The sequence below is a fragment of the Tursiops truncatus genome, chromosome 11, assembly GCF_011762595.2.
Source record: "Tursiops truncatus isolate mTurTru1 chromosome 11, mTurTru1.mat.Y, whole genome shotgun sequence".
Classification (NCBI taxonomy): Eukaryota; Metazoa; Chordata; class Mammalia; order Artiodactyla; family Delphinidae; genus Tursiops; species Tursiops truncatus.
In genome coordinates, this window is record NC_047044.1 from 91,446,157 (window position 1) to 91,464,028 (window position 17,872).

Consider the following 17,872-nt stretch of genomic DNA (forward strand, 5'->3'; position numbering starts at 1 on the left):
GTGAGAAGCCCGCACACAACAAAGAGTAGTCCCCACTTGGAGCAACTTGAGAAAGCCTGCACTCAGCAACGAAGACCCAATGCAACGAAAAATAAATAAATAAATTTATTTTTTTTTAAAAAGAGAAAAAAAAACTTTGCACATGCAGAATATTGAAAATTCCATGGAACCTAAAAAAATGGTTTCAGCGTATTAAGTAGAAAGTAAACACACTTTTCATTAATTTAGTTAATACACTTTAATTACACAAGTTACTATCAACGTTTTATATATATATATATATATATTTTAAAAGAGAAAAGGAACATTAGAAGGTTACTAAGATGATAAACTGAAAACACCTAACTTCACTCCCTCAAATCCCACTAAAACTACAGTGGAGGTATTTTTTGAAGGCATAAATCCTCAAGAACAAAGAGAAAAGTAAAAGGGACAATAGCTACATGATTTGCGGAGCTGGAAAATAAGCAGAACCACTGGTAACTAAGTCAGCAGTTCCCAAAACGCTATATTCTAAGCTGCATTGGGGATAAATTAAGAACCAGTTTGATTTACATGGCAGAAACTTCAAAAGACATAGTAACTAGAAGAACTAAGCACTTTGGAAATTGGGGTGAAGGGAGCAAATAGTAGGATTGTATGACTAAAAAAGAGAATACCAGTGAAAGCTGTTTGTGAAGCAGTAAGATACCGTAGATGTCCCTCATCACATTCCACTGAATGCCTGCTCTCCCCAATCCTAGCAGAGGTCTGAAAACAATATCCACAGTTAAAAATGAGAGTAGCATACCAAAAAGACGGACTGAGTGCTCACTGAAGAGAATCCAATCCTCTTCCTCCATTAATCTCCCAGAATGCTAGCAATCCGATCCTTACTATGTATGAAAATGTAAGACTACTCTCTGAGGGTAGTTAACAAGCACAAGACACAAGGCCTTAAGGTCTTGGGAGCTCTCCAAAAGCAGCCCACCCAGATCAGCCTCTATAATGAAGTCCAAAACTGACAAATTTAGATATGCTAATCAACTTTTTACTCTTCCACAACATATTATATACAGTCAGGCAAGGAAGAGAAAGGCAACTAAGAAAAGTCTAAGAGTCTAAGATGGAAGACAGAAATAAAAAAAAAAAACACAAAGCAACAGACTACACAGGAAGAAAACTTCAAAAATAAATTAGTATCTATATATATCAAAAGATGCTGCATTCATTTGTCAAGAATAGAATACTACAGGCAAGGATTACAAAACAGAAATTAGGAATATGATAGAAAAAAATGAAAAACTCAATAAAAGGACCTGATGATAAGAAATCTACCTGAGGGCTTCCCTGGTGGCGCAGTGGTTGAGAGTCTGCCTGCCGATGCAGGGGACACGGGTTCATGCCCTGGTCCGGGAAGATCCCACATGCCGCAGAGTGGCTAGGCCCGTGAGCCATGGCCACTGAGCCTGCATGTCCGGAACCTGTGCTCCGCAACGGCAGAGGCCACAACAGTGAGAGGCCCGCGTACCGCAAAAAAAAAAAAAAAAAAAAAAATCTACCTGAGCAAAACGACAAAGCTGTCAACAAGAGAGAGAAGAAAATTTGAGTATCCATCCAAAAATTCACATTGGAATGATAGAATGGCAGAAAATATCACCAATGAAATCATTTAAGAAAAATTCCAGGACTGAAAGGCAACAGCTGCTAAATTGAAAGGGCCTGATGAATTCCAGCAAACAATAATAAATAGATCCATTTGAAGGAATTAAAGTGAAATTTCAGAACACCTGGAAACTAATAACAGATTCTACATGCTTCCATTGAGGGAAAAAATCAAAAATAAGCACGGCTTCAGATTTCTCAGTAGTAACAGAAGCAAAAAGCTAATGGAGCAGTGCCTTTAAAATTCTAAAGAAAAGTGATTTCCAACCTAGCTTTGTATACCTAGCCAAACTATCAATCAAGCATTAAAAATATAAAATGACAATTTTCAGACACACATAAGTCTCAAAGAACATATCTCCTATATATTCTTTCTCAAAAAGCTACTAGAGAATGTGGTCCACTCCCCCTAATGACAGAATAAGTCAATAAAAAGACATAGCACATGGAAAACAAAGGTCCTACACAGAAGAGGGGTGAGAGAAATCCCCACAATGGTGAATAAAATTCTAAGGATGAAAGTGGTATACCAGATATAGAAAGCAAGTAGGCTAGCCTGGAAAAATGAAAATCAAGAAACAAAAATGAGTCACGATCCTTGCTGCCACTGTACCTGAGGAGGAAAAAAAGTGTCTTCTAAATAAACATTAAAAAATCCTTAGTAAAGGATTGTACCAAATCATCTCAACTATTACTATTACATGGATGAGATTCATGGATACAGGCATCCTGGTATAAAATTACCTTCATGGATGGACCTCTGTCATAACTGTATCAAGAGAATGAGTCATGATTTCCATAATTCTGTTATAGTTCAGGGCAGACAACTTTGTGTAAGTAGATTACTTAACTCTAGATCAGGAGGATAAGAATTATTTAGGACTAAATGAAATGATTTAATTGTGGTTAACATTTTCTTTTTAATGGTCATATAAGAAAAATACTTTCTTCTTAATCTACCTTTAACCCTCAATTTAAGATATATTTTGTATAAACAGTAATTTAAATAGTATCTTGATCCAATACCCTCAGAATTCCGGGGGGGCGGGGGGGCAGAATATCCTATGAAAGACCTTACTACAGGTTTTAAGTTAATAATCTATGAGAATATTTTAAGAACAATTCTATAAAAAAATACTGAATATATTGATTGGCCTTGTTTAAAAACTACTTAGAAGAATGATTAAATCTTGTATAGAGTATCATAACTGAGTCTCTCTACTTTTTATGAACCCACTTACATAGTTTCAATGAGAATCTGTTTTCCTTCCTTTCAGAATAAAATGGATAAATCAAATTTGTAACCATGACCACAGAAAAATGCAACGTTTAAAAACAAATCTCTTTTAATTAGCTATGACAGGGAACAAGGACTGCATCTCAAATGTAGAAATGATGCCTTCTAGGTCTTCACAGGAAATCAATACAGTATCTCTTTCATAACTTATGGATTCCCAGCTTTAAGAGGAATAAAGAATATCACTTCCTGACAGACAAGGAACACTGACAAATGTGGGACTCTTAGAGAACCATGATACCATACAGTTTTAAGTAATGCAGGCAAAATCTCATTGAGATAAATTAAATGGCTCTTGGTTCCTAATCTTGTACTCAAGCAAATAAATAAGTAAATTATTATGCTTTATAAAACTAGACAGAACTTACCTCTTATATCAAATGGACATAGTTTTGTTAAGCAGACAAAGAGAAGCCTTTCTATACTTAACAATACGTCATTAGTTCAATAAACGAGTCAAACAAAACATCGAAATAAAGAATCAGAAAATTATTAAACAAACTTATATGATCAAATCTGTACCTTAGGGGCAGAAACTTGGCCAAGGGAAGGGTTATGGAAGAAAACTGACACTTTGTTTTACCTCAATTTTAAGTGAGCATGCCCAGCAAGTTCCATAGCTGAAGGGTAAATAAGGGGTGAGGGATCACCCTGCACCCTAAAATTACAAAAAGAAAACAGGATAATTCTATGTGGATCTAGCTCCCAAAATAAATGACTTCATCTCTAACTTTGGCAATAATGACAGTCTGAAGAATTATGACAAACCTTGAAGATAAATAATTAATGTGAGAAAATGGCTGCTTTTTCACCATGATGAGGCTCAGAGATTTAGTAATCTTTGAGGGGTTTTTATTCTTAAATACTCTGGTAGTGCTTTTTGGTTTTGTTTTTGTTTTAATTTAATGAATAAGTCCTAAAGCTGGACTCTCTCACAAACCTTTGCAAATAAACTACGTTTCTAAATTCATATTTTTCCTACTAGTAAGGGGCATGATTAAACCTACTTTTCTAAGTTGCTTTTTAAATGTATATAAGTTCTAACTCCAGTAAGGAAGAATACTGTCATTTTCCATATATCTCCTTGTACTGCAGGGCTCCCTAAAGCTTCACGTAGCTGCCTCTTAGTAAATATTCATGTCTTACTAATAGATTCATCAATTGGTTGAAGCCAGAGATTAAAAGTGTGTCAGGAACAAATGCTAACATTTTATATAATTAATCTCATTTAATCTCTCAAAATAAGCCTACCAGGTAGGTGGTATCACCATTTTATATGTAAGAAATACTGCTGGGAAACACAAATTGGCCAGGTTCCAATACAAAATTACTGTACTTTCCCCTTCATGATATTACTAACTGGTTTTAGGAAAATTCTTTGTCTTTTCTTTTGTTCTTTCTTTTTCTTCTGTCAATTTGCTTGCATATTTTTAATTTGCCAACTATTATATCACTTAAAATATGTTTGATGGAGAAGAGAATTACACAACTCAAAATAATTATGTCATTCCATCTTTTCATCAAACCCTTATTAATTTCATACATATGTCCTTCAGAATTATATTTTAGAAACTTCTTATTAATAGGTAAGCAATGGTGTTTTTAAAATTTTTTCTATTTCTTAATGAATGGGATTGAAGAATTTTTTCCAAGTTATTTTACTGTTTATAATTTTCCAGATGCAAAGTGTCTGTCAAATCTTTTGACAATTTACCCAGTGGATGCTTGCTTAAGTAAACTTCATGGTTAATTATTTAAAAACAACAACAACTAAAAGTTCTGACATGTAGATTATCATGCATTAAATGAAAGGAGCTAGAACATCTTACCTTTTTTTTTTTTGCACCTAAAACAAAGGGGTTCTATTCTTTCAATAAGCAAATATTTATTGAATATTAAGGTAGGTATTGTGGAATGCAATTTTATACTTTTATTAGCAGTCTTATTATACCTAATTAGAAAGGGTTTGTCCTTAAAATGCGACATTTGCCAGATACATCAGTAAGATAAAATTCCTAACTGCAGGAAGCTTATAAAGTACTATACAAATAATCATAAACATAAAAGTTGAAAGGAATAAATGCCTTTAAAAGAGATACAAAGTAAAAAGAGAAATTAGAGAACTTCCAGCTGAGGATAACAATATCCTTTATTAGGTACATTATGTAGGCACCATGGCATCAATGATTTTTTATTTACAAAAATCAAGGATTTATATCAGAATATGTTCTCCTAAATGTAATACTTTCTTTCCCACCTCTGAGATTTTGAATACCCTCTTTATTCCCTTTACTAAGAATATCCTTGTAATTCTTCTTTTAAAATACAACTCTTCTGGGATATCCCTGGTGGTCCAGTGGTAAGACCCTAAGCTCCCAATACCGGGGGTCCAGGTTTGATCCCTGGTCAGGGAACTAGATCCCACGTGCCGCAACTGAAGATCCCACATGCCGCAACAGAGACCCGGTGCAGCCAAATAAATAAATAAATATTTTTAAAAAAATTTTTTTAAATACAACTCTTCTAAGGTTTCCCTGACCTCCCCCCAACAGAGTCCCACTTTCTGTGCCTTACACAGATATCTATTGTGTTACACTTATCATCTACAAAGAGCTGTTTTTAATTAGTTACTTATTACTTACTTATCAGATAAGTTTTACTTGTAAGCAAAGAATTTATGACCACAGTTATTTTTTACCTGTGTATATTACAAGGCCCTCAAAAATCACATTTTCCATCTTGAGAAATCATAAACTCAACTTTGAAACTAAAAGAAGCAGTTCAAACAATTGTCAGAGTTTACCTACAGTCCTTCATCCTTTTAAAGTAAGTTAACTGGCAAGATTCAAAGATAGTACACTGAATTCTTGCAAAACTAATCATGATTTAATGTTTTCAAAAGCAAGCAGAAAGAGGAAAAACTCTGCCTAATAAGGTAAATATTTATAGTAACTACAATCTGTCAGGAATCATGATTACAAAGCTCTCAAAATTCCATTTCAAAGGAAGATATATAGTTACAACTGGATCTAATTCTTAAAACAGAAAACCAGTTTTCAATATCAAATTATGAATTAATTAGAGACCACTTCTCCAGCTGCCTTTAGTAGCAGAAAAGGCTAACTGTTCTCTAATACCCATTTCTCTCCTTCTTTTATAAAATTTTCTAATTTTAGCTGAACACATGGTTGTCCAGCCAGATACTACATTTCCCAGCCAAGTATGTTCCAGTGATTAAATTCTCACCCATAACACATGAATCTAAATGATAGTACTACTTCCAGATGAGGCTCTCAAAACAATGAGCGTGCACTCCCATTGTTCTTTCTCCCTTGCCCCTGGCTGGTGAAAGCAGCCATGTTCAACCCAGAAATCATGTTCAACATATGGAAACCATACATTAAGCCAAAGCCACTTACAAACCTGAAGAGTTTTTCTCTGTATTATTACACAAGAGAAATAAACATCATCCTTAACAGTAACAGAGTGTCTCAGAGCAGTTTAGCCTTTACTGTAATCCAATCAGCTCCTGACATTGACTACCTAAAAGGAAATAAAAGAAGTTCAAAAACAGTCTCTTTTCCATACTCTTCCCCATTTCTTCCTTCTCTTGAGACATTTAATCTAATAATGGTAACAGGGCAGGTACACTCCTAAGCTGGCAAGTCTTAGTTGAAAATGAGCTGAAGCAGTCAAGTTGTTCGTTACTGATTCACCAAAATCTCTTTTTCTTTTGCTCCTGGTCCTCAAAACAGCAGAAACTCTTCCTACCTTCTAAGTTTACCTTTCCACAAAATGGAAGACATCATCTTGGACAATTACTGGCTCAAGGAGAGATCCTTTTACAGCCCTGTCCGTTCTCAGAACCACTATTCCAACATACAATTCAAGTTCCTTATTAGAATGTAAAAGTGCCATACACATAATTCCTGGGTACCTACCAAGACAACAGTTCCCAAAGTAACACAGGGCTACACAAACAACAAAGAAAGGGAGAAAGGATTATACGGTTTGACATAATAACACTACTACCTCACATCATCATCATAAAAAGGGGTCTCTCTCCCAAACTAAAGGGAATATATCTAGTTATTCCTAGTTACTAGAACTATAACTGATAATTATTTTTTGTATAACAAAAAATAACACAAAATTCTTAATAATATTCTAAACAATGAAAAATTGCAGACATGAATAAGTGAATATTTCTGATGGTAAAGTTAATATTTCTGATGGTAAAGGTCATCTTCATTTCCCAGACATTCATGTTTACATAGGCCCAATTATAAAGACTCTCAGGAAGATAATATCAACTGTACCCTTAGGCCTGCCACATTTTTTGGAAGGTGACCAAGGAGATGCCCGGGTCATTCTCTTAAAGACTCAAAAACCCAAAGATCAAAATTCAAAACTGAAAACGTTCACATTGTATAAATAAACACTAGCGCCCTGGTTTTCTCACTTTGCAGCACTTAAAAAACTGGAAATGCTGCCCAGCAATCATAGTGTCTCCGATACAAGATGGATTCCACCGTACAACCTGAAGCATATATAAACGGTTTAATTTTGTGGAATTCACTTCTCTGTTTTGAAAAAAGTAAAATAACAGAAAAAAAACACTGATTTCCTCTGCAGATTGCATGACAATCTAAGAACACTGAGAAGTAATTTTTAGTCTTGGACTCTCTAAAGAACATAACAAGATCAAATGGGCAAGGATTTTAAAAAAAGAAGCTCCACTAATGGATAGGTAGTTTCTAGATACTCTAGGAAACTAACAAGGACAATGCTCTCCAGAGCTACTTGATATTTTTTTATAATCTACTGTTAAAATATCACCTTATTTTTATTTATAATGCCCTACAGCTGTTAGGAACTCAAAAGCAAGAACTTTACTCTCAAACTTCTTTCTACATGGGACTCCTTTGAAAAACTTGGTATGATAATGTATGAATTTTCCATATACCTCAAAACTTAAAAACAAAAAGTATAATAGAAATCTTTCTAAACCAAATCATACCCCTCTTTGTCTTCTTGAACAAATTTAGCATAATTAAATATTCCTATAATTCAGAATCATAATAAGATCATCTATTACCATAATGAACATGCTATAAATAATGTGTCTTTAAGAATAACAATTCCCAAATTAAGTAACCTCAAAACTAAGTTTTTTAATTCTTGTTCTAACACTTGGAATCTGACAGCTCTTCTCTATCAAGATGCCAGCCATCTCTTCTTGCCCCTATCCATATGCATTTTTCTAGTAGCATTTCTCCTGTCCCTAATTAACTATTATAGTCTGAAAACACAGATACCACAATACATCAGAACTATGAAAAGTTCTCAGGTAAGGGCAAAGGTCATACACAAAAAAATAAAAATATGCAAACTGCTATAAGTGGATTTGCTTGAAAAATATCCAAAGACAAAATTTTTTCATTAGAAAAAAAATGCTGAAGAAAAGCCAATAATATCTTAACACAATTTCTACCTATTTCCTAGAGTTATTTTTATAAAGCCAATAATATTTTACCATTTGATTTCTATCTTTAACTTCCTTGATTTCTTCTTTACATGCAACAACCAATTTTTCAAGTTTAACTATATTCAACAAAAATATTTTTACAATAATCTGACATTCTTTCCTGTACCTAATATAAAAATAATTTTTAAAAAGTAGGATTACAACTAAAATACACTATCAATCAAGATTATACTTTTCACTGCAATCAGCACAAAGAATAGATTTAATAGAGAATGAATGTATACTAATACTTAGGGAAACATCCTTATGAGAGGAATATTTAATGTTACCAAAAGAGACTAAGATGAAAATTTTTTACCTTAATTATATATTATTTATTAGGCTCCACACTGGCCAAAAAATGAATCAGATAACTTTTCAAATTTTCTCTGTTTAAAAAAAAAAAAAGGTCGGGCTTCCCTAGTGGCACAGTGGTTAAGAATCCACCTGACAGAAGACCTAAATACACATTTCTCCAAAGAAAATATACAGATTTCCAACAAACACATGAAAGAATGCTCAACATCACTAATCATTAGAGAAATGCAAATCAAACCTACAATGAGGTATCACCTCACACCAGTCAGAATGGCCATCATCAAAAAATCTACAAACAATAAACACTGGAGAGGGTGTGGAGAAAAGGGAACCCTCTTGCACTGTTGGTGGGAATGTAAATTGATACAGCCACTATGGAGAAGAGTATGGAGGTTCCTTAAAAAACTAAAAATAGAACTACCATACGACCCAGCAATCCCACTACTGGGCATATACCCTGAGAAAACCATAATTCAAAAAGAGTCATGTACCACAATGTTCAGCAGTTCTATTTACAATTGTCAGGACATGGAATCAACCTAAGTGTCCATCAATAGATGCATGGATAAAGAAAATGTGGCACATATATACAATGGAATATTACTCAGCCATCAAAATAAATGCAGTTGAGTTATCTGTAGTGAGGTGGATGGACCCAGAGACTATCATACAGAGTGAAGTAAGTCAGAAAGAGAAAAGCAAATACCATATGCTAACACATATATATGGAGTCTAAAAAAAAATCGTTCTGAAGAACCTAGGGGCAGGAGAGGAATAAAGACACAGACATAGAGAATGGACTTGAGGACATGGGGAGGGGGACGGGTAAGCTGGGACAAAGTGAGAGAGTGGCATGGACTTATGTATACTACCAAATGTAAAATAGATAGCTAGTGGGAAGCAGCCACATAGCACACAGAGATCAACTCAGTGCTTTGCGACCACCTAGAGGGGTGGGATAGGGAGGGTGGGAGGGAGACGCAAGAGGGAGGAGATATGGGGATATATGTATATGTGTAGCTGATTCAATTTGTTATAAAGCAAAAACCAACACAACATTGTAAAGCAATTATACTCCAATCAAGATGTTAAAAAAAAAGAATCCACCTGCCAATGCAAGGGACACGGGTTCGAGCCCTGGTCCAGGAAGATCCCACATTCCACGAAGCAACTAAGCCCACGCACCACAACTACTGAGCCTGCACTCTAGAGCCAGCGAGCCACAACTACTGAGCCTGCATGCTACAGCTAATGAAGCCCATGCGCCGAGCCCATGCTCCGCAAAAAGAGAAGCCACCACAATGAGAAGCCTGTGCACCACAATGAAGAGTAGCCCCCAATCGCCGCAACTAGAGAAAGCCCACACACAGCAACGAAGACCCAACACAGCCAAAAATAAATTAAATAAATAAATTTGGAAAAAAAAAAAAAGGTCTACGTTAAATACACAAGAAAAATTCTGTTTTCAAATACTGTAGAACACTATCTTGGTAACCTATTTTTCTCATTTCTAACTTCATACTTGCACTATTTTCATGATGCTATATTCTAAAGCAGATTAAAACTGGAAATGTTGTCCTATATCCTCTATCATGTCATCCCTATTAACATTATACCATTATAGGAAACCAGTAAGATAACACCTTAATAGAAAGTAACAGTACCACAATTTTTCTCAGAGTTCCTAAAAACAATACATTTTTGTAGGATCTACAGAAAAATGCATCATATTCGTGAATTAAAAAAAAAACTAACAGTATAAAGATGTAAACATACCCTAATTTAGGTTTTATGCAATTCTAAACAAAACTTCAAATAGTTGGTTTTTAAACTTTGCCAAATGTATGTACAAAAGGAGGGAAAATTAGCTTAGAAAATTGTGAAAAGGAATGATATCTACTGCCCCTTCATATATTTATATAGTCTATAGCACTACAGCAAATAAGACAATGCAGTACTGCTATATAAACAAGGCCCAGTTCCAGGGTTGTTAACCTGCTTTTAGATTTTACATTACATATTCTTGTGAGAAGCTGATAAAACTGTAACTCTTTCCCCAGGAAAAAAAAGCACATATGTACACTCACACAAAATTGCGTATATCATGGAATCCACGGAAGTTTTTTAAGTATCTCTAGAACCCCCAAAGGTCAATGGACCTCAAGTTAAATATCCCTAGTAAATGAAGCAGAATTGATAGCTCAAACTTAGTAAGTTATGATCAAAAGAAGAAATGTATCATCAACATAAAATTCTAAGAAAATTAGGAAAAGATGGAAACTAGCAACCCATCTCAATGTCAAAATAAACTCCATATAGGCCAAAAGGTATTTTTTAAGATAATTAAAACATCTAGAAAAAATAAACAGAACAGACGAACATTTAGTTCATCTTACAATATTTTTTATGCAGAGAAGTCCTGAAAGAAATAACACATGAAAAAGCAGTGCATTTGACTTCATAAAAATGTAACAATTCTAAATATGTAAAACCATAGCAATTAAAAAAAAAAAATCTTAACTAAAAAAAACTTCAGGGCTTCCCTGGTGGCGCAGTGGTTGAGAGTCCGCCTGCAGATGCAGGGGACACGAGTTTGTGCCCCGGTCCGGGAAGATCCCACATGCCACAGAGCGGCTGGGCCCGTGAGCCACGGCCGCTGAGCCTGCGCGTCCGGAGCCTGTGCTCCACAACAGGAGAGGCCACAACAGTGAGAGGCCCACGTACCGAAAAACAAAAACAAACAAAAAATAAAATTCAAAAAATATGAAAAGCAAAGGGCTAATATCCATAAATAACTTACACATAAGGAAGACATTAACATTTACCACAGAAAAAGATACACAAAATAACCTCAAACAGCAAAGTCACAAAAAATGAGAAAGTTGCATATATATTAAATATTTAAAAGTTCAATTTCACTAGTTATCAGAAAAAATGCTAACCACCAAATTGATGGTGGTATAGGAAATGCTTTTCAATAAAACTAAGTTTTTATCAGTTTTGTAAATTACTTTAAAAGTCCTTTGTAACAGTAATTTCAAAAAAATATTATGAGATGTAGATCATGACTCATGTACAAGGATGTTCACTGCAGCTTTATTTATAATAGAGAAATGGGCAACGAAATGTTCAATAAGGAAAGAAAGATTTAGTAAGTCACAGTACATTCTTATTAAAGACACCAATATTACATAGCCATTTAAAAATATATTTCAAGAACATTTGATCATTTGGGATATTTTCACAAAATAACTATTATGTAATCATTAAAAAAAAATTTCAAAAGAATAATGAAATGGATAAATATCCACAATAAAATACTAAGTTAAAAGGGCAGGAATGAAATTATGATCCAAATGATAAACTAATTGATCAATCAATAAATGGAAATGTCACAAAAATCACCAAAAAAGTGTTTATTTCTAATTAATTTTCAATACTTTCCAAATGTGCTATAGTGAAAAAGATTTTAAATGACTCCCAGTAACTTGGTATTCATTTGGTAACCTAGTCTTAATATTAACTGAAATTCCACAACATGCTTGTTATTGACAGAGTACCAATGAACAAACAGTAGATGTTCAGACAATTCATTAATCTTAGTTTTAAATTTATAGAACTATATTTGCCTTTCTAACAAATGTAACAGCAAGACTGTCCTACCAATACATATTTACATAGTACATTATGTTCTTCAGTGTTTCAAGTGCCTCTTATGATCTTCCACATTAACCTAAGAGGCAATCATTTGTATATGCAAATGAAAACATAAGCTTAAATATATAAACCAAAATATTTCACTTTTTTGGAAGTGCAGAATGAACCATGCCCTATAATCAAAGTTCTTTTCTTAACCTAACACATACACACACACACAGACATAGACGTAGATACAGAAAATACAATGTATTTCCAACTCTACAACACCTGAAATAATGTCTGGAGGGTGGAGGCGGTGTGCTGGGTAATTAGCCTGGAAGCATAAAAGGGAAAAGATTACACAACTGCCCTCTAAATATATTTCTCTGTAGAAGACTTCAGGGGTTCAAAAATTATATCAACAAATTTTCTGTTGAGAAAAAAAAGAATTATTCCCTTCACTTCATTCTATCTCCTTTGTGATGTCATTTTTTAAAACTCCACCAACCAAAAGTACTCCCTTCAATTACATCTATTTGATACTTAACCGTTCTTGTAGGCAATAAAGTCCCTAAACCAACCAAGATTATAAAGCAATAGCCACTTCTTCATCTGACAAGTGACTGACTTAAACTCAGAGTTACATAACCAACCAAGAAAACAATTGTTGTATATACAAACCACAGATGAAATTTATGACAACCATTTACAAGTTTTCAGCTCAGTAAGAAATAATTTACACAATGGTAGAATTATATCAAATGTATAAAACTTCTCCCAGGGGTTTATATAAGATTTAAATATAGTGACACTACCATTTTAAAGTAAAATAATCAGTAACATACTTATAACTACTTTAAGAAACTAAAACCAGGAACATACAATTTTTTAAAATCTAACACAATTGTATCTTACACACATGTATATATGGCAGTTTGGTTTTTTTTAATCAACTGATTTATCAATGATTCACAATTTCCTCATAAAGGCCTCAGTGTAGTTGGGAGTTCTTTGTAGAATTCTTTATCAGAAAAATTTACCAAGTTTAAGTACTATACTTTATATATCATTACAAACAAAATGGTAAGGAAATGATTAATTTTAAAAGTCAAGGTACCAAAAATAATCTAACTGAAGCAGTAATGGACAAGTGATCAGAGACAGAAAAAATGTAAAACTCAAATGCAAGCAAGATCAGAGGCACACACTGATTAAATTAAAACTTCACCGACTGAGGATCAAATTTTTTTTAAAAAAAATAAATACCCAAGGAGATTGAGATTTCTTTTTAAATGACATTATACAGATTCTTCCAATGCCCCCTCCCCTTCATTTTTCCAAAACTCAAATTGTTTCTAGTTTGAAAACATTCCAACAGAACTGGTAAAGATAGGGTTAAAAATGTATTTGCAAATATGCAGTTCAAATAATTGCACTTCCCGTGAGAACACCACTAGGTGCTGATCTTCCGCTCCCTAAATACAAACTTGAATCCAGCAATACCCTTAAAGTGAAGTAAAAATCGAGAACCACAAGGGGACAATCATTTTTACACAAAATTAAGTCCACAGCTTCTCAGAGAATCGGAGAAATACAAGAAAGGAGTTTGAGGTCGGTACGGGAATACAACATAAGAGAAATGTTTTCCATTTAAAATATAGGAATTCGAGCGTAACAAAACGAAACCCCTCAAGAATGAGGAAAATTAAATCTAGAACCCGAATGGCGTCCAACAAGAACATTCTATCTTGAAAATGAATATTGCGCTTGCGCAGCCACCGCCCCGCCAGCTGCACAACTGCAGCTAGAGCCCGACCCCGCAAGATCACGTGCTCCCATGCAGCGCCCGCCCGCAGCTCCGCAACCGCGCAGGCGCAAACACAGCTCCCGCAGCCGCCATAATGCGGTCTCGACTCTAAAGAAATACAGTAATAATTTAACAAAATGTGGTTATAATAGACCCTGGGACTCACATATACCTTTCGAGGTGGGAGAGGAGGGAGGGGGAACCAAATTCCTTCCTACAGAGCCGTCCCGCGCCTCCGTCCCCTCCGCTGCAGCCTCAGTCTCGCGCGCTCCAGTCGCCGCGCCGCCGCCGCCGCTGCCGCCGCCGCCGCCGCCTCCGCAGATTCAAAAACAAACCCGCTTCTCCCTTGCACGCGCCGGGGCCGTTATGCAAATTATCGTAGGCGGGGCTCGGCGGTCGTAATATTGGTCACGCCCACCATGCTTTTAGCCAATGGGCTCACGGACTGGCCGTTCCCCATGCAAATCTTCTGGTTTTTTATTTGAATGAGAAAAATTGGCCCCGCCTCCTGCCGTGGAAAAGAGAAGGAAGTCTGAGGTGGTGGCGCTGCGCCTTTCAGTTGCAGTGAGGTGTGTGTTTTGAGTGGAGCCTTGCCCAACCAGTGAGTAGCGCTTTGTGAGCGCCCTCTATGAGCCTCAGGAAGGAAGGAAGGGAGGAAGGGAGGAAGAGAGGAAGGAAGGAAGGAAGGAAGGAAGGAAATAGGTGAAAGTTAAAGAGCTGAGGTAAAGATTTTCGAAAAATGCTGGAGTATGTTAGGTTGTTTATCGTTTATATTAAAAAGTCAGAAAATATACCTCAAACTGTGTAAGTCACGAGGGAGTGGCACAAACACATCTTTTCTTTCCGTCCTGTGGCAGAGCAAGCGCTTCCAGTCATACCCTTCCACCTGTTGTATCCCTGTTATTCAGTTTTATTTAGGGAGCCAACCCTTCATGAAGGCCACAGAGTGTAATGAAAAAGGTGCCCCTGTATTTGTTGGGATATCTGGGCTTACGTCCAAGGACTCCTGCTTACGTGCCTGTTCCTTGAAATAAGTGTGTTACTCAGTTTTCTCTTCTCTAAAATGGTGATAATGGCTATAATTCAAATCAGTTGAGAGGGCTAAATGATAGGATAAATATAAGTGTGTTTTGCAAAGCAAAAGCAGCCTAGCAAATATATGGTGAGGTTTGGTTGTCGTTTTTTAACATCATTTCTCCCTTAAATTAATCTATTCGTTCAATATTTATTTAGCAATGCTGGTGTTCCAGACCTGTATTAGGTGCCTGTCCTCAAGAAATCTCTACTACAGTGAAGGAGACAGAAAAGTAAACAGGAAATTTTTGTAAGTAATAAGAAATTAGTGCAGGGTGGTTAATACTTATTTCTATAATTTGGGGCTTTCAACTTAGTTGAAATACTGCGTGGCTTTTAGGAGGATCACCTAATCTAGACTTGGAGAATCAGTAATGCCTTCCTAGAAGAAGTAATCTCTAACATGAGAACTGATTTAATAGATGTCTTGCCTAAAAGCTGGACTTCATTGTGAAAGCAATGAGGAATCACTTAAAAGGTTTTAAGTTAGGAAATAACACAATTAGATTTGCATTGCTTAATTGCTAAGCTTTGTAAAGTCCTTAGCACAGAACATAGTACATGGGTGCTCAATAAATTACAAATAGAGGCTCAGTTATAACAAATTATGTATTGTAATTTATTTAGTACGTAGTGCTCAATTATAAAATAGATGCTCAGCAAATTATAAATAATATCAATATTTAAAATTCCATTCTATAAAAAGAGAAATGGGATAGGAATAACAGAGTTCATTAGGTTTCTCTTTGTCTTCTATAAGCAAATAGAAAGGAATCATTTTTATAATAGTTCACTCTCAATTGTCTTGGCTAATGGCAAAGGGAAAGTAATTGAACATGAACTCCAACTGATCAATTTTCTTTCTTGCTCATATTCTAGACTTGCCTCCCTAAAACTCCAGTTAGACAGTTTTATTGTGTTTGAATCTCCTCAAATATCCTCAACCATGTGTTTACAGTCTCTTTAGCTGTCTACCTGCTGGTTAATCTAACCAATCATTCATTGTTTCATTCAACAAGTACAGCCTTTATTATTTATTCACACACTGTTCTAAACATTGGGGATGCCCAGAGGAAATGACACTGCCTCTGGTAGGGAAAGAGTCATATATACAGATATACATTATGAGATCATTACTATCATGGAGGTATATACTAAGTATATACTAAGTATAAAAGAAATGTAAAACAAAAGAACCTAAAACTTCCTCATGGAATATAGGAAAATTTCACAGAACAGGTGATGCTTGATCTGACTTATAATGTAGAACTTAAAGTGGCTGTCAGAATAGGTACAAAAGAAGGAGAATTCAAATTAGGTAAAACAGAAATGCAAAGACACTGAAAAAAGAAAAAGACATGGCTTCAATTTATAGGTGGGATGATATTCAGAATGTTTATCAATCCTTGTGGTACCAGACACTGGTCCATTAGAATACAAGAAGGTTTGAAGACCCCCTATTTTATCAAATGTTAATCCTCTAGTTGTAGGATTGTGGAGAACCCAGGGGTTCTTCAGCTGGGCACCAAGACAGACTGGCTGGTAGGAGGGGTATTCATGGTAGGGCAGCTACTTACCAATCAGTACTGAAGGATTTCCATATTTTACCCACCATTGTGGGCTTATTTATATATACAGGCTGAATAGACTTCTAGAAAAAAAGTGCTGGAGTAAAGCAGTATCACAAAAAAAAAAAAAAATCCAAAAACAAAAAGCAAAAAACCCTAAAATAATAAACAGTTTTAAATGAATTTCAGTAGTAGCAATTGAGCAAGGAAAACTGAACTTTTGAAAAACAGTATAAACTTGAAAAAGGAACAACTGAAGAGGAAGACTGAAGTTTCTAAGTACTATAATATGAGACAGTCTAATTTAGTGATTACAAAAATGGGCTCTGAAGATTTACTACCTGAATTAAAATTTTTTCTCTACTTCTTACTTACTGCCTGTTCTAAACTTCTCTAACCAAATGGTTCCAGAAATATCAAATGCACATGAAAAAAATAGCCCTTATCTGGTAAGGTTTTTACAAAGATTAAATTCTGGTAAAACACTTCAAGGAATACTGGGTATATAGTAACACTTTGATAAGTGTTAGCTAATAGTAATCATAGTAGTAATAGTAGTACTAGTACTAGTAGTACTTGTCAGAGTAGTAATGGTACAGGCATAGATCAGCTTGAGCAGTTTCTATCTGTACATCCTATACTACCATTAAGAAAGAAAATGAATTAACCATAACCTGATAATTCTTATTATTATCCTACATTTCTCAGAGAAGTTTACTGAGGTGTTAATTAGGCAAACCTGAGAAAACTTAAGAAATAACTTTCTGGAATAGGAAGTGTGATAAATAGAATTCTAAGATGATCTCCACCCCTTTGCATTCACACCCTGACTCTCCCCTTGACTGTGGACAGAACCCATGACTTACTTCTAACCAATAGAATATGGCAAAGGTGAATGAATTTTCCAGATGTAATTAAGGTCTCATAAAAATTGATTATGAATAGATAAAAGAGAGATTATCTTGGATGGGCCTGACTTAAACTGGAAAAAGCCCTTT

At 35.1% G+C, this 17,872-nt stretch overlaps 1 protein-coding gene across 1 annotated transcript in view; it reads right to left on the reverse strand.

The window, feature by feature from the left end:
* Positions 1–14,562, reverse strand: part of ATF7IP (activating transcription factor 7 interacting protein) — a 127,629-nt gene extending 113,067 nt beyond the window's left edge. The window contains exon 1 of the mRNA XM_019937285.3: positions 14,405–14,562. The gene's annotated coding sequence lies outside the window, so the exon portion shown is untranslated. The remainder of the gene's footprint in view (positions 1–14,404) is intronic.
* Between the last annotated feature and the right edge of the window lie 3,310 nt (positions 14,563–17,872).